General features: G+C 44.0%; 1 long non-coding RNA gene across 1 annotated transcript; it reads left to right on the plus strand.

The window, feature by feature from the left end:
- On the plus strand, window positions 1-25,648 carry LOC145390124 (uncharacterized). The gene is made up of 5 exons (XR_013895573.1): window positions 1-41; window positions 5,195-5,401; window positions 6,741-7,040; window positions 14,075-14,123; window positions 25,628-25,648. It is a non-coding gene; the product is annotated as an uncharacterized LOC145390124 (long non-coding RNA).
- Window positions 25,649-26,053: the final 405 nt, after the last annotated feature.

Here is a 26,053-nt window from a genome sequence, read left to right on the forward strand (position 1 = left end):
GCTGGGTAAAGAAGCCAGCTGGGTAGAAGAATATGTTATTGGTAATGTGTTAAAACTGCATCTCAATCATTTTGCTTTAACTTGGCCTTAAAATACCTTGCTAGTCACGAAGAAGTGCTGTGGAAAGGTTTCAACGACCTAAAATTACCATCTTTGAATCGTGTTTAGCTATACTGTATTAGATCAAAATTAGTGATCTTAGTCATGCAGTGTGGTGGAAAGGTTGTAGAGCCAGTGATTGTGTCTTTGCTACTGAACTAAGTTAAGTCAGCTGTCAAAGGATATGTCTTGGCCAAGTTTAAGTGAAAGAACTGTAGTTGTGTGTACAGCAAGTCCTCGTTTATGCTAGTCATGAAGAAGTGCTGTTTTCATGTACGTTAAATCCAAGTAATTGTCACTGTGTTCCCTGGCTGGTTTATATGGTAGTGCTGAAGTGATGTATTTTGTGGCCAGGAGAACAGGAACATGTTGGTCTGCTGGCTGAATTGGCCCTTATCCTGTTGTCCACCATTTTCCTTTATGGGATGATAGGGAGGTATTAGACTAGTAACCAAGGAGACTCGTGTACTCCACCATCCTTGGAGGATATGGGAGGGCATTGGGGCATGTTTTGTTTGATGGCATTGTGAATTGAAGTACGTTGTTGATCAACCCCAGTCTGCCTGGCCAAGCAGACCCATCAACCACAGGCAAGCAACAGCCTTGCCACCTCATTTAGTGAATCAGTGTTCCCCTGTGGCAGACAGAGCCCTGCAACGGCAAGGTGCGTTGAATAGTGTGGAGGTTTGGTTCCTGGATGGATGCTGCATTTGCATAATCCAGTTAACGTGAGCACCATAGCAAGCCCCTCATCACCCCATTATTTGGTGATATGGTTACCACCCAACATCGTAAATGGTTTCCTGGGCTGCAGGAAACCGTTAGGCCTGTCACCTGGTGTAAAACCACATGAAGTGGAAAGAAGAGAAAAAGTGACAGGAAGGAAAGGGAGAAGTAGGGAGTGAGGACAAGCAGAATGATAAAGTTGAAGGAAGAATAGGTAGTACTACAATGCAACCTCAAAAATTTTCATCCTCTAAAGTTCAATTCCCATAATTTATGAAAAATGTCATTTTTATTTCCCAAACTTGCTCAGAAATAACCGGAGACTAGTAAAAAAAAAAAAAAAAAATACCTAGCTACACCCATCTGGTACTGATGACCTCACCATGAAGTGTGTATAATAATAATAATTTCCTTTCCTCCTCTTGGGTAAGCTCTTTCTTATTTGAGTCAGTTTTATCATATCCAAATTTGACCATAATTGTGGCTTCAAACGGGTGTCCTGGCTTTACCAATTAGTGCAGTGCTGGGAACTAAAATGATGCAGTATAAGAATGCAGCCACAAGTACTTAGTGTGTGTGTTGTGAAATGATTGGTGATGGAAACTACCATGTATGACAAATTTGACAGTTCTCAGTGCTGTACCAACTGAAACTAGAGTAAATAACTCATTGCAGGTGTTGTCAAAGATAGCGGTGGTGTTAAACCTGACAGTGTATGACATTACAAAGCAGTGTGATAAGGTTTTTAAGTTTTGGAGTGGAATTATGGTAAATATTCCTTTATCACACAACACCATGCAACACCGCTTGTCAGACGTCAACTGATTTTATTCACTTTTGACTGAAGCATGATTGTTGGTAGGCAGCAGTCTTAGTGTAATTCTAATAGATCATTTGCATCAGTGTTAAACCACTGTGCAATCTATTTTTGAGCAGATATAAACCACCACCATCATCGTCCATTTTTTTTCACACACACACACGTACTTAAGTATTTCATCACTGAGATTGCAATATTTCTGCAAGATTATAGTAATGCAGACTGGCAGTAATTGTACGTATCATAAAATGTCATAAAATAAACTGTGTAATCAGTGCACAATATGTGAAGTGTAGCATCACGTATGGGTTGGTTATATGGTTACCACCCAGCATTGTAAATGGTTTTCTGGCTTACAGAAAGTCATTAGGCATGTTACTCAATGTAAAGCCACCTGAAAAGGAGGGAGTAATAAAAATTGACAGGAAAGATGTGAGAAATAGGGAGAGAGGAGGACAGAAACAAAAGTAATGGAGATAGTGGGCAGTGCTACATCAAGGAGTGGATGGTGGTTGCTGAAAGATGTAAATATTCATGTTCAGTACTGTAGTTTTTACGTAAATAAATGAATGCATAATTACTGTCCCTTGCAACTTACTGATTGATGTTAAATATGAATAGAACTGCTAAGTGTTTTAGAACAAGGGGACATACACAAGATGAGGAAAGGAAATGTGAAAGAAACACATCATGGTTAGTAGCGATTATTGTACTGATCCTTGAGTTAAGAGATGAGATAAATGGTAGTGTTAACAATGGAAAATAGGATGCCTGAAGCCAGCTAGTTAGCCCAGACAACAAAGCTTGTGTCAAAAGCATGTCTAAACCATGAGAATTAAGACTGCCACAGAAATGCTTTATTAAAAGTTCAAATTTATCAAAACTTCCAAAAGGACACAAGAACTTCGAATTTAAGAGGTTGCACTGTATATCAAGTGAGTGGATGATCACAGTCACCTACCACCTGCAGGACTAGTAACCAAGGAGACACATGAAAGCAAGCCTCCTGTACCTGTACAGTGTATTGCTATAGCACATTGATATGACTAGTAGCCATAACCAAGGAGACTGCCACCTCATGAAGGCAACTTTCTCCATTGTCTGTTAAATTTGTTATAGCATGTTATCAAACCTGACAGATCCCTGTTCCCTTTTGTCTCAGTTGATGGCAGTGTGTTGTGTGATTGGAGGGTTGATACGACTAGTAACCAAGGGTGATGGTATCTAGGGCTGGTGGTGGTACTGTCAAAGCTGAGGGAGTGTGGCCATGTGTGGATTACCACTAGGGTGTGGGAAGGAATTACAACTTGTTCAGTGTTGGTGAGAGGCTGTGTATGTGGTGTTAGAGGTAGACTGTGAAAAATGCTGACATGGTGTGTGCAGTGTGTGGGGGGGAGCATATGGAGATTTCAGGCATGAAAGGATTAGTCTTGCTGTTGAGTGTGTAGAGGATTTTTTTTTTTTTTTTTTTTTTAAGGACATGTTATGTGCTGGAGGTGGAGCTGGTGTTAGCTGTGTGGCTAGGATAAGGAGTGGCTGGAGGAAGTTCAGGGAGCTGTTGCCTCCTGACATTGAGAGGGCTCTCCCTCAGTGCTAAGGGATCTTTGTATGTGGCATGTGAGACCTGGGCAGTGAAGGATGAGGATGTTCATAGGCTTAAACATACAATAATGACAATACCTGTGGAGCATATGCCGATATAATCGCAGCTATCTTTCTTCCCAACGGAATTTTCACTACCAATATCCTATCGCTTACTCAAAACATTCATAACATATTCCACCCATTTCTCCGCAACCATCACACCAACACCTCCATATCCGTCTGTCCCCCCCTGCCAAAACAACTTATAGCAACAGTCCTTCCCAACAATCTTTCTGGCTGATCCACCCCTGTACCAGACTTCCTGCCAACACGCCACATCCACCCACCTCCTACTGAATGCCTCAACGACTTCCCCTGCTCTTCCCCTCAAACTTCCCACATTCCATGAACCCACCCTCATCCCCATGGATGATTTACTGTCCTCAGGCTTGCTTTGAAACTTATTTTGTTTTGTCATCTTCAGTGTTAATAAAGGGGGACAGACACAGCACAGGTCCCACTCACTGCACAGTCCCAGGTCCAGGCAATGGATTTGGGACCCCTAGCCCACCAGCTTACCAGTGGCTGTGGTAGTGGCCTCGGGGCACCCTGCCAGGACAGCTGCAGGGACACCCTCCAAGCGCGTCTTGGCACTGCAACTATCCCGCCATTATACACCCACTGATAGGGCAGCCTCCTGGGGCGCTACTCCCAGGTTCGGGCTCCTCTCTATTGGGCGTAAGCGGCAGCCTGGGAACCGCAATGCCCTGTACCCTCTAGCACAGGCCCGAGCCCCATCTCGCCCTGGACCCATGATCTATGCCGGCGGAACCCCCGCCACGCCTCCCCCCAGAAGTCCGCCACTAGGTAACGGGGGCGAAGTTTTCTGGCCGCATGCCCTTGCTGGCGCCAACCCCTGTAACGTAGTAGGATACGTTGTGTGAAATGTAAAGTGCATGTGGTGTAGTGCATAGATAGTTAGAGGAAATGTTTGGAAGAGTATGCTGGTCTACTCTCCATGTTACTGTCACACTGAAAAGGTCAGCAAAGGGGGATGGTTAGATAGCTAGTGAAACAGGAGCTCCAGCTCTCCCTATCACCAGCATTCCCATTCCCCTCGGGAGTACTACCCTGTTCGGCCCGTGCTACGGCCTCCTCCTGTGTGTGGATAGTTATGCCTGTGTTGTGGTATCAGGATTTCAGGGCCTTGAATGATGTGTGGGGATGTGGCCCATTAGGCATGCCATTGAGACTTAGAGTAGTTCTCGTTATTCTTAAAGTAGTTATTATTATTACTATTATTATTATTTGTGGTAGGTGGGGGCGCTCACCATCCACTCACTCGATGTAGCACTGTTCTCGGGTGTCTGCCCTTTCCTCTCCTCCATCCTTCTTTCCTTCTATTCTCTTCTGTCTTTTTTCCTTCATTCTTTCCTTGTCCTTCTGCCTACGGGTGACTTTACATTCCCTCTTCTGTCTTTCCTTCATTCTTTCCCCTTCCTTCAGCCTATGGGTGACTACACTGAGTGACAAGTCAAATGGTTTCCTGTGCACCAGGAAACCATTTACTATGCTGGGTTGTAACCATATAACCAAATTTTGGCGCCTGGTGATTTAGTGGGTAATTGTGATGTTCCAATTGGATTGAGCCGGTGAAGGTTTATATCCAAGGGGTGGTTGGGGTTGATTGCTTATGTAATGCCACTCAGGGATGAGTGAGGCTGGTCACTCTCATCATAATTGTCGGGACCAATTACCTAGCCCCGGGCTCCTATGCTCCACATGGGGCAATGTAGGATTGGATGATGGATGGATGGATGAATTATTATTGAAAACATCTTGCATTTGGTATTGACAAGTTATTTAACTCATGTTGTCTCCAGATGATAATGTTCTTGCTGCCAACAAGCTACTTTTGTTAATCAAGGTTTGAAAGGAAAGAACTAATGTGTAGTATATTTTCAGGTGTGTGAGTTGACTGAGCCATGGAAACCGCCTACAGAGAGGGAGCAGGGGGGGAGAAGAAAGCCAAATTAATACCAACCAGCTGCCACATAAATACCAGCCAGCTGCCTGGACAGGAAACCAGAAGTTCCCTTTCTCCTACGGTCCACCATCCTCCTTATTTGGAATAGGGAGTTGAGGTAGAAGGAAGGGGAGACTGAGGATAAGGTAGGAATGGAGAAGTATATGAGAGGGGGGGATCAGTGAAATGGCAGGAGACAGGGTTATTAAAGTACTTATTATTATTACTATTATTATTATTTGTGGTAGGTGGGAGCGCTCACCATCCACTCACTCGATGTAGAGCTGCTCTCAGGGGGTCTGCCCTTTCCTCTCCTCCATCCTTCTTTCCTTCCATCCTCTTCTCTCTTTCTTTCCTTAATTCTTTCCTCATCCTTCTGCTTACAGGTGACTTTACACCCCCTCTTCTGTCTTTCTTTCCTTCATTCTTTCCCCTTCCTTCTGCCTGTGGGTGACTTTACACTGAGTGACAAGCCAAATGGTTTCCTGTACACCAGGGAAACATTTACCGTGCTGGATGGTAATCATATAACCAAATTTTTGTGCCTGGTGACTTAGTGGGTAATTGTGATGTTCCAGTTGGATTGAGCTGGTGAAGGTTTATATCCAAGGGGTGGTTGGAGTTTATTGCTCACGTAATGCCATTCAGGGATGAGTGAGGCTGGTCACTCTCATCTTAAATGTTAGGATCAACTTGCCTCATTGGCCGATAGGATTGGATGATGGATGATTTATTATTATCATTATTATTATTATTATTATTATTATAACCAGTTAAAGTACCTCATCTTACATGGGGGGAAAAGTGCAGGATTTTTTTTTTCTTTTGGCTGTGACATCTTTTATTTTGCCAAAGGGACCTGTAGTATGGGGCCTTCTGCTGATGTCATATAGTTTATACTTGCTACCACCAGACTGTTTTATTCATATTAGGAGACAGCCCTCTCTGTGAAGAAATTAAGTCTATCTACAACCCCGTTTCCTACTACCTATTTATCTAAACTGCTATCTTTTCATATTCAGTCTTGAGTAGTAACAAAAGAGTAACACAAGAATAATACTAGTCATTAAGAATTATGTAAATAATGCAGAACCATAGGATTGTCATGTTCTGCTGCAGTCCACAATCTTCCTTTCTGGGAATAAGGAAGTACATGAGGGACTATTACCAGGGAATTGAGCCAGACAAATGATGTAAAATGGATTTGTTCATATTTGTTCTCGTGTACTAGTAGCTGTAGTAGTTGCAACCCCAGGCCCATCAGAATATGAATTCAGTGGATGGCAGGCTGAGTTACCCTTCTGTAGTGCACCTTTCTCCTGTTGGGGGATAGGGAAGGCAATCTCCCCCTTTCATCCTAGTAGTGCCACTCCAGCACCAATACATTAAGAGTTAACTAAGATCTGTATTGAACACCTCCACAGACAAAGAGTTAAATTATCAACAGAGCTGAGATTATCTCCTAAAAACCTGCCACATTTTCAGGGGCTGCCTGTGAAACTCGTGTTGATGTTTCCGTTGTTGCTGTGTTGGTGTTACCACTGCCGACGGGGTTAGTGATGCTGCGATGGGGTTAGTGATGCTGCGATTGATGTCGATGCTGCGATGGGCAACAATGCTACATTGGGGTTGGTGCTGCAGGCTCCTTGTAACACAGTGGCCTTTAACCTGTGGGGAAATTAACTGGTCAGAAGAGGTTACCCTAGGCCATCTGTCTTCAAATCTTATCTACTGCTACTACTACACCTACCACTACAACTACGGCTATTACCGCCCTTCTGAAAAGTGAGTTAGAACATTTTTGGTTTGTCCACCTTGACTTGGCAAAGATTTGTGTCATTTGCAGCCCAATCCCCAAAGCCCTGAAGCAGAGTAAGACAAGGATGGCAGTACATTAACTTTGCATCCTTTCTAAATCACTCTTAGCCAAGTTGAGATGTACAGAGTATTACAGTTGCTCCCCTACTTATGAAATTTTAATTGAGAATTCCTCACCCCATCCTTGGGTGGGAAAAGGAGGCAGAGCTGTTGATAATGATAATGCCTAATGATGAGAGCTAATGATAATGCCTAATGATGATAATTAGGATTAGTGGCAGTGCCAGGCTCAGTAGGCTAAGTAGATCTTTCCACCACTAGAGTATACAGTGCCAGTTAACTTAATCTAGGTACTCATATTACTTGCTCATTGACAACAGCGACAATGATGATGATGCTGATGATGATAGGATAGGATGCTGCAGTGCCAGGAATCAATCCCTGGCACTATGAGGCCATGAGCTTTGTAAGAATAATACCACAAGACCTAATAAAATCTCAAGCCTGAAGGGTGGTGGAGTGACTATTGTTGACTGGTTAGTAAGATTGTTGAATGTGTGCTTTGAGAAAGGTATGGTGCCAATTGACTGGGCAAGTGCTTGTGTGGTCCCGTTGTATAAAGGCAAGGGTGATAAGTATGAATGTACTAGCTTTAGGGGTATAAGTCTGTTGAGTGTTGTAGGTAAGGTGTATGGTAGAGTGTTAATTATGAGAGTTAGAGAGGGTACAGAGGGAGTGATTGGTGATGAGCAGTGTGGCTTTAGGAGAGGGAGGGGATGCGTTGATGAGGTGTTTGCTGTGAGACAAGTGTGTGAAAAGTATTTAGCGAAAGGTAAGGATGTGTTTTGGGCATTTATGGATTTAGAGAAAGCGTATGATAGAATTGATAGGGAGGCTTTGTGGACTGTTTTAAGATTGTATGGACTTGATGGTAGGTTACTAAAAGGGGTGAAAAGTTTTTATGTAAATAGTAGAGCGTGTGTAAGAGTGGGAAATGCTGTGAGTGATTGGTTTCCTGTGAGAGTGGGGCTGCGACAGGGATGTGTGATGTCGCCTTGGTTGTTTAATATTTACATGGATGGTGTTGTAAGGGAGGTGAATGCAAGAGTTTTAGGTGGAGGTCTGAGTCTGGTGAATGTTGATGGTGGAGAGTGGAATCTGAAGCAGCTGCTGTTTGCAGATGATACTGCACTGGTGGCTGATTCAGAGGAGAGATTGAGACAGTTGGTAGAGGAGTTTGGAAGGGTGTGTGAAAGGAGGAAATTGAAAGTAAATGGGAATAAGAGTAAAGTGATGAAGTGTACGAGGTTGGTAGATGGTAGGGGGATGAATATAGTTTTGAATGGCGAGTTGCTTGAGGAGGTAGAGTGTTTTAAATATCTAGGGTCACATGTTTCTGTGGATGGAAGAATAGATGCAGAAGTGAAGTTTAGAATAAATGAAGTAGGAAAGGTGCTGGGAGGAATGAAAAAAGTGTTTAGATGTCGTTTGCTTAGAATGGATGTAAAGAGAAGGCTGTATGAGGGTGTTGTGGTACCGACTGCATTGTATGGGGCTGAAACATGGAATATGGGTGTAGCAGAGAGGAAAAGTTTGAATGTAATGGAGATGAGGTGTCTGAGGAGTATGTGTGGAGTGACGCGTATGGATCGAGTGCGGAATGATGAAGTGCGAAGGAGAACTGGAGTTGTTCGGGAGATGGCTGGTAGAGTTGAGCAGAGGGTGTTGCGATGGTTTGGGCATATGGAGAGAATGGATAATGAGCGATTGGTGAAAAAGATAACTAGATCTGATGTGAGAGGTGTAAGGCTGAGAGGAAGACCACAAATAGGATGGATGGACAGTGTGAAGAGAGCGCTAGATGCAAGAGGGACGTCTGTTGAGCAAGGAAGAGTGGCTGTGCGTGACAGAAATGGGTGGAGAGAAATTGTGAATGAATAAGTGATGACGCAGCCCTGAGGGGATATTCTCCCCCATTTGGTCTGATCAGCTATTTCAGGTCAGGTGCGGGTAAGGGGATGAGTCTGTTATGATGTGGCAGGGGTAAAGCAGCTCTGCTGTCGGGCCCTGCTGCGGATGTCACTGATTGCATTGCGCAGTTGACCCTTGTGCAGTGTGGTGCGGTGAGGATCTGTCCGTTCTCCCCTTTGGGGCTAAGATGCGAATGAACGTCTTTGAATGGATGAGTAAATGGGGAGTGTGTCGTCCTGTCTCTGCTACCTCCCTTTCCTTGGGGGAAGCAGCCTAGGTATATAGATGGATAGATAGATAGTGTATCAGTGCCTGTGTGTATCAGTGCCTGTGTGTATCAGTGCCTATTAGTGCCTGCGTGTATCAGTGCCTGCGTGTATTAGTGTGCGTGCATGCGCTGATCAGTGCTTGTATCAGTGTTTGCGTGAATGAATATGTGCGCACTCTTTCAGCCTCTTCCATTTTGGACTGAAAGAATAGTTCCATTTCCTCCACTTCCAAACCCCGCATCCTCTCACGTTTACCTCATTCAGTTGCATGCACTCACCTCTGCATCATGTTCTCTGTCTCTGCCTCCTTCTCTCTGTCTCAGTCTCTCTCTCGGTCTTTCTACCCTTCTCCTTACCTGATTTCCTCTCCTCAGTTTTCCCTGTCCTTGTAACTGATCCAATCTCTCTCTCTCTAAATCTTCCTCTGCCTGTGCCTCTGTCTCTCTGTTAGTCTCTGCTTCTGTCTGTCTCTTTCTTTGTCTGTCTCGGCAGTTCCACTTAAGGTGAAGAGTTTTGAGATGTCATAAGTTGAATAAAATCTCCTGGTAGTTGCAATAATTAAATCTAGTAGACATCGTATTGAAGGGGTTCATTATAGTGTGGATACCGACAAGCAATTTTATTCATTTAGGAAGCAGACTTTCCTAATTGAAAGGGTGAGCTTTAGTCTTCACTTCCCCCTCATTACTGTTAGGTCATCGGATTGAAGGTTAGATGTCATAAGGTTTTGGCCCATATTATATGTGACTCTTGAGATTTCCTAACACGTTTTCCATAGCGAATTATTTTGTACATTACACCTTGGTGTCATTCTGAAGGTTACTGATGGAAATTGTGTCTATATCAAAACAATAAACGCAACATACTAAAGAATCCTTAAGGTTTAATACACATAAATCCCTAAAAAAAAAAAAAAAGAGTGCTATGAAACCTATGTCGCTTGGCACTGCGTCGGGAGTGTTTGTAAAGATATTATTGACTGACTTTAGTAAGTGGTTTGTGAGAACTGGTATGTATGTATATGACCTTGAATGTCCACACGTACTTGCTGCTTCTATCTGTCTGTCTATCTGTCTATCTATCTATCTATCCATCATGCTATCTATTATGATTTGTAATTATAATATGGAGTCCTGATATATACACGCTACGTCTCCAATCCTGGCTGAAAGAATTAGAGGGTGTCAGTGACGTCTACATGTGTATTCTATTCACACGTACACACACACATGCTACTCTACATATTCTGTTCACACACATGGTACTCTGTATGTGTATTCTGTTAACACATACAAACACATACGCACACACACACTACCCTATGTCTGTCCTGGCCTGAGTGTAAGTGTAGTCTATTCATAAACCCACACACATAAACAACTACTCTGTGTGTCCTGGCCTTTGTGTGTAAGCATGTGGATATCAGCCAAGTACACACGTTTGCGTGCACACACACACACACACACACACACACACACACACACACACACACACACACACACACACACACACACACTACTGTCGAGGCATTTGTGTGTGCAAGTGGGCATTACTCAAGTACACACAGCTTCAAGCGCACACTTACACACACACACACACACACACACACACACACACACACACACACACACACACACAAAACCACGTCCACCTCGTGCGATACTTGGCTTTGGAAGGACCGACCAACAAAAGACCGCAATGCATAAACCACTTTTACAATGCAGTAAATTTAGGCGTTTCGACAGAGACCAAGACTTTTACGAGAGAGTGAAATAGGGAGAGAAAGACTGAAGCCAAGACGTAGGTCACAGAATCAGATGGGAGGAGGGGGTTGCGTTTATAACGTTTCCTGAATCTTATTTTAGGCCAGTTGCGCCTAACCTATCCATATTTGCTGGAACTGAACCTGGCCTAACCTCGAGTGACCTAATTCAACCTAAAATAACCCAAACTAATCTAACTTAACCTCACCTAACCCAGTCTAATTGTATTTAACCTCACTATCTCACGTAACCTCCCCATACCTAAACTAACTAATTCTGACGCAGCCTGACCGCATCTAACCCTGCCTAATCCTACCCAGTCTCACTTAACCATACCATACCCGACCTAACGAAACCCACTCAAGCCTCAAATGACCAAATCCAACCGAACCTAACCCAGCCTAACCCAACCCAATAGAACCCGACCCAAAATATATCAAAACCGACCTATTCTAAAGCAATCTAACCTAATCCGTCTATATCTAGTCGATCTGAACCCAACCCAACCAAAAATTATCTAATCAGACCAAACCCTGCCCAAAGTGACCTAACCTAACTTTCGGTCGCCCATAAAATCGCTATATAAGAAATTATGCTCTCTGAAAGTCTACGGGTGTAACAGTCCAAGTTTCGCCGGTTCTGTGTACAAGTAGAAGATGGTGTGTGTGTGTCTGTCTATGTGTGTGTGTATCTGTGTGTGTGTGTGTGTGTGTGTGTGTGTGTGTGTGTGTGTGTCTGTGTCTGTGTCTGTGTGTGTTTACGGTGTGTGAGTTGTGTTCTGTAAAGAAAAATTTATACTCTGTCTGTCTGTCTGTCTCTCTCTCTCTCTCTCTCTCTCTCTCTCTCTCTCTATGTATCTTTACTCCAGTTCAGTTTAGAAGTGCATGTCTCTCTCTCTCTCTCTCTCTCTCTCTCTCTCTCTCTCTCTCTCTCTCCTCCAGTTCAGTTTAGAAGTGCATGTGTAAGTCTGTGTCTGACCTTTTACCATATATGTCTGTTTGATTCGCAACGGCTTCAATATATCATCTTGCCTGGTCATTACTTACAGCCTCGTATCTGCATAATAAACCGTGAAATATTGTAACTGGCGGACCGTGGCAGGAATACGAGAGAAAAAGAGGAGGGATAAGAGAAAAAGAGCAGAGAGTAAAACCAAAAAAAACAGAGTATGAGATAAAGAGAGCAAAAGACTGAAACAAAACGCAGAAAGGCATGAATGGGGCCAGAAAAAGTGAAAAAAAGAAGAACGATAAAAAGAACACAGGATAACAGTAATATACGGCTTGGATAGGTAGCTCTGAGGTCTGATTAGGACTATGAGGAGTGCAAGTATAAGCAGACGAGACTACGTGGTTCAGAGGCTGATGAAGGCTATGAGAAGACCATGCATGATTTGAGAGAGTTGTCATCGTATAATCAGAGAGGACGTGTACGACTCCCAATATGGTGTATGTCTATCTATCTATCTATTGCCAGACGCCTCAATCCCGTTTGGGGTGGCCACAAACAAATCGCCTCTAAGTCGCCCTGTCCCCCGCCATTTCACTGCCCTGCTCCCAACTCACACCCCCTCTCTCATATACCTCTCCACCCCATCACTCCATCTCATCCTCGGCCTCCCTCTCCCTCTTCCCCCCTCCACCTCACTCACATACACTCTCTTCGTCAGTCTTTCACACTCCATCCTCTCCACATAGCCAAACCACCTCAGTGTGTTCCTCATAACGCTTCCTATCACATCCACATCAAGACCACAACGCTCCTTTATATCTTCATTCGTCAGCCTGTCTCTCCACGTGACTCCACAGGCTCCTCTTAAATAACTCATTTCCACTGCTCTCACTCTTGACTTGTGTCCTTCCAACAATGTCCAAGCTTCACTTCCGTGTAATCATCAGTAAAAAGCCTTGCACGAGGTTGGTCGGAATCTAAAAACATGCTCTTGACACATCACTAATAAGAGGAGTGTAATAGATAATAAACACCGTTGCACGAGAGACAGGTGGGAGGCTTTGAAAAACATACCATCAACAGATTACCAATAGGACGTGTGTAATAGACACCCATGTAACAGAGACGAGTAAACACCCTTGCCTGAGAGGTGGGGATCTGTTAACACACCAGTGATTTTACCAATTGGGAGAGTGTAATAGACAGTAGCATGTTTACTTGAGAGGAGGCGGAAAGCTTTAGAAACATTCCAGTGATATATTAACCTCCATATTAAAGAAAGCACTGAGATATCTATTAACGCTTGCCATAAAAGACTGAACCTGAGTCTGTTATCTCGCAGCCACATACGAACAGACATAAAACAAGGCATATCCAATGACTTTCAGTACAGCAACGTCTCTTCAAGCTTATTCTTACTTCAGACGATTTTATTCAACTTGGACAACGTATCTGCTAATGAAACTTGGGCAGGATATCTGGTAAACAAGGCTGTATCTACTGCAGTTTTTCTAATTCCAGTATTTTCCACGACGCTCTTATACAATCGTCCACAGAGCGAAATAAACTGAAAACATTTGCTGTATTCCGGAAGAAGCAATCGTATCTATTAAAGGAACTGTTCTTAAGCAGTTCACCTTTAGTCACACGAGACACGAAACATACAAGCATATAAAGCTGCAGTAACACAAAGTACAAACAAAATATATAAAACAGACGAAAAACGCAGCAACAGTTACAGAAAACACATGGAGCACGAAGCAAACACACACACACACACACACACACACACACACACACACACACACACACACACATGTATACATAAAATATTCACACATTCACTCACACGTGCACCAGGCAAGCATATATATAAAAAAAAATGTTAGTGTCCACCGTGCATGAGATAACATGTACGTGCAGAGATATTCGCAAATTGGAATGACAATTTTTTATGCCTTATTCTGAGAGAAATCCACATTTATAATATTAGTTTTATGTAGCCATATAATGTGCAGTTATAGTAATCATTCCATTTTCCTTGCAGGGACAGTGTGTACCGTCCTCCTCTGTTTTCACCCATCGCAGGATCTTTGGTGAGTACAATGAATATTGAGAAAACTACTCCATTATATAGCACAGTACCTAGTAAGTAAGTAATTGATTTATAATAAGTTAATTCTGATAAATATGATGAGTATGCCATTAGTTCGTCCATACATACTTAGATATTTGGGTTTATATATATCAACATAGGAACTAGATGAGAGTCGTGTTGTCCTGGTTATAACCCATAAAGTACATGTATAAGATATCGTTACAGTACGTCTTAATTCTGATCAGTGTGACAGATATGCCATTAATTCAGACATTATGTTAACCATTTGGAAGCTTCCGGTGTTGCTGTTTGCTGATGATACAGTATTGTTGAGTGAAGATGAATGAGAGTTGCAAGGTTTGGTGAATGAATTTGGGACAGTGTGTAGGAGGAGGAATCTGAAAGTTCTATCTATCTATCCATTGCCAGACGCCTCAATCCCGTTTGGGGTGGCCACAAACAAATCGCCTCCAAGTCGCCCTGTCCCCCGCCATTTCACTGCCCTGCTCCCAACTCACACCCCCCTCTCTCATATACCTCTCCACCCCATCCCTCCATCTCATCCTCGGCCTCCCCCTCTCTCTTCCCCCCTCCACCTCACTCACATACACTCTCTTCGTCAGTCTTTCACCGTCCATCCTCTCCACATGGCCAAACCACCTCAGTGTGTTCCTCATAACGCTTCCTATCACATCCACATCAACACCACAACGCTCCTTTATATCCTCATTCGTCAGCCTGTCTCTCCATTTGACTCCACAGGCTTCTCTTAAATAACTCATTTCCACTGCTCTCACTCTTGACTTGTGTCCTTCCAACAACATCCAAGCTTCACTTCCATACGTTAGAGTTGGTATCACAATACTGTCATGCAGTGGCGGCGCCAGGAAATTTTCATTGGGGGGGCTGAGGAGGGGCTGGGGTAAAATGTGGGGGGGCTTCACAAAATGTCATCAAACTGAAGTGTTGATGGAAAATTGGTATGTACATATTCATAATATCCGAATGTACTGAGGTTCATTTTAGACACCTGTACTCTTTGAAACTGCGGTGTTAATGTATAACATTTCTTATCTCATCAAAAATTCTGCCAAATGAAATACATAAAACTAGCAAGGAAATTCAGATTAATGTATACGCAACATAATAACATTTATTATTTCCAGTTTATTCCATAAGATTGAAGTTTAACTCAATTAATTTAGACATCATGTGTAAGCAAGCAGTTAACATGACAGAAAAAAATTCTATGTAATGAAGTTAATACAATCTGAAGAATCAGAAGAATTTTTAAATCAAGGTGTAACGACTGTCACGTTACTTTAAAACTATGCGCCTGTTCTGGTGATTGGCAGCAAATGTGTCTATAATGGCATCAATGTTCAGCTGTTTGGCCCTCCTAGAATTAATTGATATTACAGCAAGGTTGCTGGTGCGGTTGTTGCCACTGCTGTTCCTCAAGTATGTCTTGAGGAGTTTCAGACATGAGAAGCTCCTCTCACAGGCAGCTGAGGTGACAGGGAGGGTCACTGCAATGCATACAAGTTTATACAGATCTATAAAGGTGTCCTTGTTTGACTCCAGCATGGCTGCGAGCTCAAGTGGTGTGGACACTTCCAGGCCATTGTCTCTCTTCCTAGCTATTAGTCTTGTCAATTGGTGGACCTCCACTGCAAGATCACCCTCTGCCACTCCATAATTGGCTGCCATTCCTGACAGCGCTTTTTTGTCCAGAAATGTAATGTGCTTAGGATTCAAGGCAGCAGCACCCATCAGAACATTACAGGCATCAGATGAAAATCGCCTGCTCAGCTCATTGAGCATTCTATCTATGATGGCATAGAAGCTCCTTCTCCTGGCATCTGGTATAGCTCCATCCCTCTGACCTGTACTGGATGTTATGATGAATTCATCCAGGTGTCTGGGAGCAGATCGTTGTCTACCTGGACGCTCAGTCTCAGTGCGTATCCCAACTACCTTGCACAAATCCTCAGCAGCCTCCTCTAACTCCTTCCAGGCAGCTTCAGTCCTCATTCCTGTCAGTCCAGACATGACAGACTGCATCAAGTCCTCTGCAGAGGCCAGCTGAAGGTCATGTGACTGGAGGTGGTTTGACAGTTGTTTGGTCATCAGTAACACTTTTTCCATGGCCATCAGAATTGTCACAAATTGCTGATCTAGCAGGATGCACAGGCCCTTTGCCTCAGTGGCTCTGTGTGCATTGTCTCCCTCCATGAGACGTTTCAAGGTTGTCACTATGGCAGGTAGGGTTCTTTTCACTGCCAGACAAACAGCATGTTGGAAGGTCCATCTTGTGTCAGACAGTTGCTTCAACTCTGTGTGCTTCCTTGTGGGATTTATTTCTTTTTGCACCTTTATAAATTCTTCATGTACTACTGACGTAGAGAAGAACTTGTACAAGCTCTGTATAGCCACAAAAAACTCTGCTGCAGCCTGGATATTGTGTACACAATCAACGAGCACAAGGTTGAGCCTGTGAGCATAACAGTGGACATACACAGCCTGTGGTACCTTTCTCCTAAACCTCTCCTGTATACCACTGATGTGCCCTGACATGACTGCAGCTCCATCGTAGCTCTGGCCAATGCAGGCGTTGTGGTCAATACCACATTTGGCCAGGGTCTCCAAGATCTTGTTGAGCAATGAGTCTGCATGCAGACCCTCGGCTGCTGTGAAGTCAAGGAACACCTCATGAAGGCTCTGTTTGTGGAGATACGTCACCACAATGGACAGCTGTTCTTGTTTGCTGACATCCTTGGTCTCATCCACCATTAGGGCAAAATGCTCTGCTCTTAGGACCTCGTTGCTGATGTCCTCTCTGATTATTGAAGCTATGATGGCGAGCAGTTCATTTTGGATATCGTGGTGCGTATATTTAGCATTGCCAGGACCACCACTCAGTTTCTTTTTGACAATGTCATCATACCTGGAAATCAGGTCCAGCAGTTCCAGGAAGTTACCTTTGTTGCCAGAATCAGTGTCTTCCTTGTGACCTCTTTGGGCAACATTTTGGCAGGCTGTGTAGAGCAGTACGTCTATTACTGCTCTAATGTAATGTCTGTTTTCCTTTACAGTTTTTTCATGGTTGGTATTAAAAGCATGTAGGATCCTAGAACCTGTTGTTTTCTGCATCTTAAACTCTGCCCAAGCTTGCATAGAAAACTTGTGTCCTGCTGAATTATCATGAGACTTCAGAGATGAGGTTGCATTCTTCCAGTTCCGAAAGCCGTCATGGGTGAAGGACTTCTCACATTTGCTTAAGTGTACATGACCGAAATGACGACATGCAAAGCAGAATGCAGCATCTAGGGTCGTGGAGTACTCCAGCCACGAATGATGATCACGCCAGTTCTTGTTGAATGACCTTGACTGGCCACTGTATTCTGTGGCTGGGTATCTCTTCAAGTCTGGACAGGTGGGACCACTATCTGGAAGCTGGCTCAGGTCCTTGGGTCCAGGTAGTAGTTTCTCACCATGGGTGTGAGAAGTGCCCTCTTGTGGCTGGGGTTCTGCACTAGCCTCACCTAGTAAGGCTGCAGACTCACAATCACGATCACCACTGTCCAGGTCCTCATTAACAGCAGGTGTGTCTGTAGGAGGATCATCATCTCGCAGCCTCTTCTTGGGAATCTTGGGTAACAGGTAGCGTTCCATGATCAACCCGGCCTATGTGATCAAATATGATAAACCACCATCAGTTACTTTCATAAACAGGGAAAACAGCATAAACAAGCACACAGATCACAGAAGCATAAAACTGCATATTAGCATTACAACAGACCAGATATTTTCACACTATTTTATTCTTCCTTCCACAGCTTCTTATAATCTTATAGTAGCCTATATACATTTGTAAGTAGAAGAAAATCAACTTACACCATACCTGTAAATCAGTGCAAGACGAAAACCACAACTAATAAGCTCAGCTGCTCAGTAATTCAGTGTCTACTGCACTAAGCAATTAACAGCCAACAGACTCGGAGATCTACACACAACCGCGTCGCGTGGTAGACTGGTCTGGTAGCTGACAGGAATCGAACAGGAATGGCTCATCGTGCACTCGATTCGTGAATGCTGGGCTAGGCTAGGAGCCTAGGACCATGTAGGCCCTATAGCAGTGTGAATCCTTTACTTCATTTTAATCAAATATATTCAAATTTATTAACTTCCTGCCTCGAATTATGACATAATCGACATTCAATTATATTTCTGAAGACGAGATAATACTCGTACAGTCGTAATACACTAAAAGAATGGCTAATGTAGTTTAATAAAATAATGCTGTATTTTACTTTCACTTATCATTTTCATTATAGGATATGTAAACTAACCATCTGAATTACAAGAATTGCACAGAATATATTATAAGTTACCCTTAGTATTAGAACTAGGCTGGAAGTTTTCCTTAGAAGTTGAGTCAACTGATAAATTTTCCGTAATTTCCGTGAAATTACTATCATTCAGAATCTGCTAAATGCTAACAGCTAAAAATAATAATCACGATTTAATCTATTGTCTTGAATCTTTTCCTAAACTTATAACACTTCGTTTCGTCAACTTTTGTGTATTATTTGTAAATAGTAATACAAAATTGAAAGTTCAAATAAGGGACGTCCTGCCTAAATTCGCCTTTGGAATCTGGCAATATTGGGGGGGCTGATGGGGGGGCTTGGCTCATTATTGGGGGGGTTGAAGCCCCCCCAAGCCCTCCCTTGGCGCCGCCACTGCTGTCATGTAGTAACTTTTTCACTTCCATGCTCACTTCCCTGTTTCTTTTCACTGCTTTCAAAGAACCAGCAACCTTTCTTCCCTGCTGTACCCTTTCAAGCACTTCACCCTCCAAACCTCCATCCTTACTCATCACAAAAGTAAAGTTGTGGTATTCGAGGGGAATGAAGTCACAGAGTGTGCAGTGAGGTTAGTTGGTGAGGATACGGAGAATGTGAGTGCATTCAAGTACTTGGGTAGTGTGATGAGTAAGGATGGAACTTTGGGGGATGAAGTGCGTGAAAGGGTACAGCAGGGAAGGAAGGTTGTTTGTGCACTGAAAGCAATGATGAGAAATAGGGAGGTGAGTATGGAAGTTAAGAAGTCACTGCATGATAGTATTGTGATCCCTACCCTGACGTATGGAAGCGCGTCGTGGACTTTGCAAGAGGGGAACAAGTCAAGAGTGAGAGCAGTGGAAATGAGTTACTTGAGAGGAGCATGTGGAGTGACGTGGAGGGACAGGTTGACGAATGAAGAAGTGAAGGAACGTTGTGGGGTGGATGTGAATGTGATTGAGAAGATTAGGAGAAATGCACTGAGGTGGTTTGGACATGTGAAGAGTATGGAGAATGAAAGACTAACTAAGAGGGTGTATGTAGGTGAGGTGGAGGGAGGGAGAGGGAGGGGTAGACCGAGGATGAGGTGGAGGGATGGAGTTGAGAGGTATATGAGGGAGGGGGGGGGGTGAGTTGGGAGGAGGGTAGTCAAATGGTGGGTGACAGAGCGACTTGGAGGCGTTTTCTCTGCGGCCACCCTTTGCGGGATTAGGGCGTCGGGCGATAGATAGATAGATGTTAAGCATATGGGTTTACATACCAACATAGGAACTAGACGAGGCCCATGTTCACGATATAACCATCGCAGTGTAAGATGTCGTTACAGTAGGTCTTGATTTCACTGTGTCGATAACTATTCATATGGAAGAATACGATTCTGGTCGGGCTTAATTCGTTCTATTATGGCACTTCCCACAATTTCACTGTGTGGGTACAGTATCTTTTATAAGTTACAGTAGGTTTCTTTTGTGTGGATAATATTGACGTAAAAAAAAATAAGAGGAATGGGGAGACTGTATTAGAACACACACACACACACACACACACACACACACACACACACAAAACTATCTATCCGTCTACTTGTCTATTTCTACCTATATCTATCTGGCTGTTTTTCTGTAGATCGATTTATCTATCTATCTCTGTCTATCTATCTATATCTCTATCTATCTATCTATCCATCTATATCTATCTATCTATATATATATATATATATATATATATATATATATATATATATATACTGTATATGAGAGAGGCAAATAGACATAGAGAGAGAGAGAGAGAGAGAAAGAAGGGGAGGGGTGGATGTAGGGAGTGAGGACAGGTGAGGTGAGGAATGGCTCCCAATCCCCAAGGAATTACCTACTCAGGTCATTTTGACTAGGGCACACACACACACACACACACACACACACACACACACATATATATATATATATATATATATATATATATACCCAGGATGCTTCCCCCAAGGAAAGTGGGGTAGCCGAGACAGGTCGACACTTACTCATCCACTCTAACACGGTCATTCGCATCTTAGCCCCAAGGGGGAGAAGGGACAATTCCTGACCGCACGAGGGACAATTGCGCCGTGCAATCAGTGACATCCACAGCAAGGCCCTACAGCAGAGCTGGTTTACACCTGCCACATCATAATAGACCCATCCCTTTACCCTCATCTGCCTGATCAGCTGATCAGACAAATGTAGGAGAATATCCCCCCAAGGCTGCGTCATCATTTATTCATTCACAATTTCTCTCCATTCATTTCTATCACGCACAGCCACTCTTCCTTGCTCTACAAACATCCCTCTCACATCCAGGCAGAGGAACTCCTTGAGAGTGAAATGGCTGGGAAGCATGCCGGCACGTGACTGGCTGGGTCTTTCGGGTGTGGGCAATCAGGCAAGTTAGCTGCCTACTGCGACTGCAACACAATGGCGAGGTGTTCAGGAAGTTAGCCAAAGAAACCTTGATGGACTCTGAAAGAACAATAATGGCCCCCAGTCCCGTGCAGCCCTTAAATGGGCAGGGGGTGCTAAGAATCTCACGGTTGCCTCAATTACAATCTAATTCCTTTGTTAATGCAAAAAATACAATTAAAATTGGTAACTGGAATGTGAGAACGCTAAATCATGACGGTAAAATCGATGAGTTAGTGAAGGTTTTTCAAAATTACGGACTTGATATTTGTGCTCTGACAGAAACTAGATTAACTGGAGTCGATTGATTGATTGATTGACATAAATGTAAGATGTGTTGTACTTCATGAATATAGGATATGGCTGTATGATAGGCCAGCCAGTTGCAAGTAATGGTGTGTGTGTGTGTGTGTGTGTGTGTGTGTGTGTGTGTAATTCACCGGGTCGGTCAGGATCACTTGATGGTCGTGATCGTCAGCTTTTACCCTCCCGGAAGGGAGCTGAGAGCTCATATAGTCCGATCTAAGGGCAAGGCTGTGACCACACACGCACACACCAGTCCCCTTGCTCAAGGGGGACAGTAACCACCCACTTCGTCAGTGAAACTTTTCGCAACGTGTGTGTGTGTGTGTGTGTGTGTGTGTGTGTGTGTGTGTGTGTAAACTTAACCCATTAGCTGTGGTGGCTTCTCTTCAGTTAACATAAAATCGCTTACTGTATGCTGAAGTATATATACATATATATTTATTTTCCGGTCACAGCGTTCATCTAGCACGTCATATACTGTTCAGTTCTGCCGAGTTGCTCTTAGCTGAACGTATCGATGTAACGTTAGCCAAAACAAAATACCGTCTTTGTAACTAATTCGCATCTTACAGTTTCGATATCTAATCTCATTGTTCGTACATCACGATACTTTAGGCAGACAAGAAAATAATCTACCGAAATAGAAAACGCTAGTTACATGGATAACTGATATATTTTTCGTTCCTGGACTAGGCACATTTTACCCCTCTCCTATTCTGTCCTACTTTAGCCTAAACCAACCCATCCTAACCTACTTTTCTCTGCCCTACACTACCCTACCCCAGCCTACCCTTCCCTAGCGTTCCCTACCCTATCCTACCGCTGAGGTCTCCTGTAGGGATACTCGTTCTTCGGTTTTTGCCAGGCTTAGGGAGGTGGAGGAGATTAAGGTGTTGGACATCCGTTCTGGGGGCGGAGAGACTTACAACATTCCTTTGTCTTGGTGTAAACTTTGGTCTACCCTTTCCCTGTCATGACACTTCTCCGGAGTCGATAATATTCCCCATGCAGTGCTGAGGTACCTGGATGATGAAGCAGTGTCCTTCCTCCTGAGTCTTATAAATAGAATTTGGAGAGATTCGTCCACTCCTGCTTCTTGGCGGGGGCTGTTGTCCTACCGTTTCACAAGCCAGGTATTGCAGGTCACCATCTTGGTTTGCGTGGTAGGTTGCCTTTACTGATTATGGAATTTTTCCGTATTGGTGCCACCTTGTTTCCCTCATATCCTCAAGAGGAGGGAGTGCCTCAAACTAGTGTCCTTAGTGTCACCGTCTTTGCTAAAGTTCAGGAAGATTTTGTTGGCTCTGTTCCGCAGGGAGTGTCAGCCTCGCCGTATCATCGCTATCCACAACCCTTTGGCTACAGGCTTAAGGCTGACATGGTGGATGTGGATTTTACAAACTTTCTTGTTTGTCCTGTGCGTGTACCAAGGATGGCTCCTGGCTCCTCTCAGGGGTGCAACCGTGTGTTTACTTTCCTGAGAGAGGGGCCTTTCTGTCCTCACAGGCGGCTCTTTGCTATTTTTTTAGAACATGCTTCCTCTCACAGTGTCTCGATTCTCGTATGTACTGATGGATTGAAATCCCGTGAGGGGACAGGCTTGGGTGTTATATTTCCCCGATTTCATTCGTGGTAGGAGTCTTCCCCCCATCGTATCTACTTTTATCGCAGAACTTACTGCTATTTTACTCGCAGTCAAATTGATATTTAGCTTCCCTCCTGTTTGTTATACAGTTTTTAGCGACTCTGCCGATCTCCATTTTGTGTTTTCCCGTCCAATCCTCTTTTGTTGTCTACATTGTTTTAGAATGGCTGTGCTTGCTAGGGACTGCTTTGTGGTTTTGTACCATTGTGGGCAATGAGCATGCTGACGCTCTGGCAAAGGCTGCTGCCTCTCGCCCATCCTCACCTCTCCCCTGCCTCGCTCAGTGATATTCATCTAACCACTCACTGTTTGCTCCCACTGGCAGAGTAGGTGGGATGCGGTGGGGGCCAACAAAATGTGTGATATTTGTGGGTAAACGGGGCCCCTTCATTTGCCGAGGTATGAATGCAGGTGGGAGACGGCTTTATGCTGGCTCCGAATGGGCCATTCCTGGTTCTCTCATTGATTTTTAATGGAGGACTCTCCCCCTACTTTCTGTGTGGAATGCTTCGTCCCCTGACTCTTCGGCTATTGCTGATGGTGTCCACTGTTGGGGTATTGCGCCATCGTTACCTCTCTGAGCACCGGGCAGGAGAGGGATTGTAGTCTTCTGTTGGTACTTGGAGAGGATGCTTGTTGTGGTGGAGAGGAAACCTTTGCTTGGTGTAGGCAGCTGCACTACCGTGTAAAATTTAGTATACAGTGGTTTTAGTGTTCTTAGTGTTTTAGTGTTTTTCTTGTTTTAATTATGAATTGTATTGTGTGTGTGTGTGTGTGTGTGTGTGTGTGTGTGTGCGTGTGTGTGTGTGTGTGTGTGTAGTTCATCTTTTCGAGTGCTTTTATTCTCGTTGTCGTCCGGCGGCATATGACCCTGGTTGTTGTATCGCCAGATTTTATTGTATATACTTATTCAGTTCAATTTACCCTACCCTACTCTTCTCAACCCTACACTAGCCTACCTCAGCCTACCCTACCCTACCCTGCCATTGCCGACCCAACTCTACCCTACTTTAACCTACCCTCCCCTGTACAGCCCTTTCACCACTACATTACTTTTCCTGTTTTCTTCTCTCTACCTTCGGATGATTTTCTTCACCTCTACAGTAGAGAGAAATTTCGAACTGGAAGGGTTAAATACTGCCATCATCAACCCCATCTCTATCAGGGGATCTCCTAAGCTGAATAAAATCATGCGGTCAGCTAGGACAATGTAAATAAGTTGTTCTCGGCTTGAAAGATTAAATGATTCTGTCCCGTCATCCTAAGAGGGTTTTCTGAAGCTGTAGGATATCGTCAGAAGCTAGCAAAGAGTAAAAGTGACATCCGCAAACCGAGAGCTCTGCGTCCAGCGCTCCGCGGTTCAAGTCCCAGAGGTGGACAGATGTTTTGACGTGTAGACGTTACCAGGGCGTAGCTTGGTGGCCTACCCTTTAATATTCTGGACTTATGGTGGTCTAGCCTCGTGCACCTGCGCTCCACCACATAAAAAAATAAATAAAAAGGAAAGCCAAGGGTCATGAATGAACTAAAGGACTGAACTAAGCGGAGAAGAACAAAAATCGTAGAGAAGATCGCCCCAAATTTGATGAGACAGTGTAGTATAACTGAGTGAAATAGGCGTTGGATATGACGGAACTAAACGGCAGTTATACCCACCTCTCTTCTGTACCCTACACTACCCTGATTCAGCCTACCTTACCCTACCCAGCCCTACCCTACCGAGCCCACCACCACCCAGCCCTATCCTACGCTGCCATAACCTATCCTACCCTCCCCAATGCAACCATAACCTACCCATGCTTACCCTCGCCTGCCCTAATCGACCCACCTCTATTCAACCCTGCCATAACCGACCCATCCCTACCCTACCTCGGCATAATCAGCCCAATCTAACCTCACTCTGTCAAAACCGACCCGATCCTACCCCACCCTGCCAAAACCAACCCTGTCCTACTCCACCCTGCCAAACCCGACCAACCCTTCCCCACCCTGCCAAAACTGACCCAATCCTACCCCACCCTGCCAAAACCGACCCAGTCCTACCCCACCCTGCCAAAATCGGCCCACCCCTACGCCGTCCTGCCAAAACTAACCCAACCTTACCCCACCCTGCCACAACCGTCCCATCCCTACCCTACCTTAACTAAACCAGTCTTATCTAACTCATTGTCCACATTAACACTTTTTTCCATATTCATCTTTCTTCCATATTCATCTTTCTTCCTCCAGACGATTTTCTTCAACTCTGGAGAGAAATTTCGTACTGGAGGGGTTAGATACAGTCACCATCAATCCCTTCACTACGAGGGGATCTCCTAAGCTGAATAAAATCGTCCGGTTACCTAGAACAAAGTAACTAAGTCATTCTCTGTCTGAAGGGGTTATTGTGTCTGTCCCATCATCCCGAGAGGGTTTCTTTAAGCTCCAGGAAATCGTCTAAAGGTAGCAAAGTGTAAATATGACGTCAGCACTTGGTCTAGGCGCCACAAATCGAGTCCCGGAGGTGAACAAAGGTTTTTATATCATATAGACGTTTTATATTTTATATTTTGCAACTTTCAGAGGCATTTACTCAGCTTTAGGAGTCTTATGGATAGGCTCAATCAAACGTATCGAACCTCCCATGTTAGAAAAAATAGCTTACAGAAATGCGTCCTCGTACTGAAGGGGCGGAATGGACAGATCGAGTGACTAAGATATTGAATTATGTATATGACTGGTTTCGTTGTTATTTCTATTATTATTATTATTATTATTATTATTATTATTTCAGGCAAATGTCCCAGGCTTCTAGACTGGCTGACTAGCGAATATTAATAAGTCTCCCGTGGCTCCGTGCTCCTTCCACTCAAGAGCCTGCACTTCACGCATTCCACGCACAAGATGGCGCCACCGCTGCATTCCTGCGAAGACGAGAGGTCAAGAGGACGACACTTGCTTTTTGTTTGTTTGTTTACTGTAATTGCTTAAAGTTGTGATCCCTCCAACTTGAATGCTCAGTTGTAACTATAGATAACTAGAATACGATGCTAGTCACGAAGAAGGGCTATGAAAAGATACAGAGCTCGTAGTAATGGCTGGATGAATCACTCTTGCGTGATAATCAAAGACGGTGAATAAAACCCACACTTGTAGACGAAGAATATAATTACCAAACAGTTTCGGTGGACACTGCCACCATCTTCAGTGGTCAAGATAG

This window comes from Coenobita brevimanus, unplaced genomic scaffold (assembly GCF_032717465.1).
Source record: "Coenobita brevimanus isolate Jiangsu-jjx unplaced genomic scaffold, ASM3271746v2 jjx.HiC_scaffold_288, whole genome shotgun sequence".
NCBI lineage: Eukaryota > Metazoa > Arthropoda > Malacostraca > Decapoda > Coenobitidae > Coenobita > Coenobita brevimanus.